The sequence below is a fragment of the Rhamphochromis longiceps genome, linkage group LG13, assembly GCF_057381845.1.
Source record: "Rhamphochromis longiceps isolate RC_006_pf linkage group LG13, R_longiceps_female_GT1.1, whole genome shotgun sequence".
Lineage (NCBI taxonomy): Eukaryota > Metazoa > Chordata > Actinopteri > Cichliformes > Cichlidae > Rhamphochromis > Rhamphochromis longiceps.
The window spans coordinates 3,958,876-3,960,817 of NC_140569.1; the positions used below are offsets into that span (position 1 = coordinate 3,958,876).

Here is a 1,942-nt window from a genome sequence, read left to right on the forward strand (position 1 = left end):
GGCTTGATCTTATGTTCCTGTGTAAGTTATTGGAACTCTTGAATTCAGTGATTTGGATGAGTGAGTGAATACTTGTGAAAATATAGTGTATACTAGTATAACAGTGGATGTGTGGCAAATGGTGCCAGCTAACTGCTGACTGAGCAGCTTACAAAGCTGATGTGTGGACTTATTTTGGATTCAGGACAAAAGAAGTTAGTAAAGACTATGACAAGAGCAATGCAGTCTATAAAATCTGCACTGCCAGAGTCAAATATTCAAGTAACACAACAAATGTATGAACACATGTGTCTAGACACTATAGCAACGTAGCTTCCAATGCTAATTTTAAAGCGAAACGAGGTGATCCCGCTTAATGGCCAATTGAAGAAGTTCGAAACGATGAGCAACTTCAACTCGTGCAACAAAAATAACGCAGTCAGTACTTGTTTTTATTTGCAATGACATGCGCCCTTTAAGTGTTGTGGAGAATAAAGCATTTGTTAATAGGATTAAAATGCTGGAGCCGCGTTACACTGTTCTCTTCTGACAACACATCACGGACATTGCTCTGACAAAGTTGACCCAAGATGCCAAAGCGACAGTGCCGGACTCTCTCAGCTCGGCAGAGACAGTTGCTTTGATATGCGACGCTTGGACTTCGAGAGCCACTGAATCGTACGTAACTGTTACAGCACATCACATTACTGAACAGTGGAACCTTCAGTCTCATGTACTACAAACCTGAGCCATGCATGGCAGTCACACAGGTGAACACATTGCAGCGTTACTAACTGACGCCGTGGCTGAATGGGAATTAAACGCAAAGGACCTTGTTGTTGTTACCGATAATGCACCAAACGTGGCTGTCGCTGCTAGACTTGCAGGCATGATGCACATACAATGTTGTGCAGACAGTCTGAATCTTGCCTCACAGAAAGCACTGGAAATACAATCCGTGGCGCAACTTCTCGGGAGGATCCGACATGTAACAGCCTTTTTCAGGCGCAGCACCACAGCCAGCAATCAGTTGAAGCAGAAACAGCGCCTCCTTCAGGTACCAGCTCACACATTGATCATGGACATAATTACAAGATGGAACAGCTCCTATGATGTGATAGAACGATTTTTAGAACAGCAACCAGCCATCTGTGCGGCTCTGCTTTTTGCTGAAGTTAGGAAGAGTGAAAAAGAAATTTTACATTAAGTGAGTCTGACATCATATGTGCAGAAGTTGTCATTGCGCTGAAGCCTGTAAAGGACGCCACCCTGGTGATGTCAGAGGAGAGCATGCCAACCCTGTCCATCATTGCTCCTCATCATGCTGTGCTTGTAATGGGTGCACAAGAAATGATGATACCCCAACAGTAAGGGACCTTAAGACCGCTATAACAGAAGATCTGGGAAAGAGATATGTCAATGAGAGGGCGACACTATTGATGGCGTCAACTGTTGATCCTCGGTTTAAGGACCTTCCTGTCTGAAGCAGAGACCAGTGAGACCTATTCCAGACTGTTGGACACTGTGGTGACTGTGATAAAGAAGGAAAAAAAATGTAAATAAATAAATGAATTAATTTAATTGGAAAAATTCAATTGAAGTTATAAGCAAGTGAATAAAGTAAAAAAAAAATTGTATTGAAGACATTTGTAGTAAATATTAGTGCAGAACAGGGTAAATCTTGGATTTGAATTTTGACTTTGTGACATTAATACTAGTTGGATTTAATGTTTTTCAGCAGCAAAAGAATAAGACTGACAAACGGGTGGAGGAGGAGAATGCCAAAGAGGAGGCTCATCATCCACATATCAAAGACAGCTTTGCCTTCATCCCTCAGCCACCCCTAAGGAGACCAAGGATCTCATGTGCATTGGTGGACTTGGATGGAGCTACGTTTACCTCTACTGGTGATGATACTGTATCAAAATCAGAACATGATGTTGCTGCAGATCAAGAGGTATAG

General features: G+C 42.4%; 1 pseudogene; it reads left to right on the forward strand.

The window, feature by feature from the left end:
* Positions 1-293: 293 nt before the first annotated feature.
* On the forward strand, positions 294-1,942 carry LOC146655211 (E3 SUMO-protein ligase ZBED1-like; annotated as a pseudogene).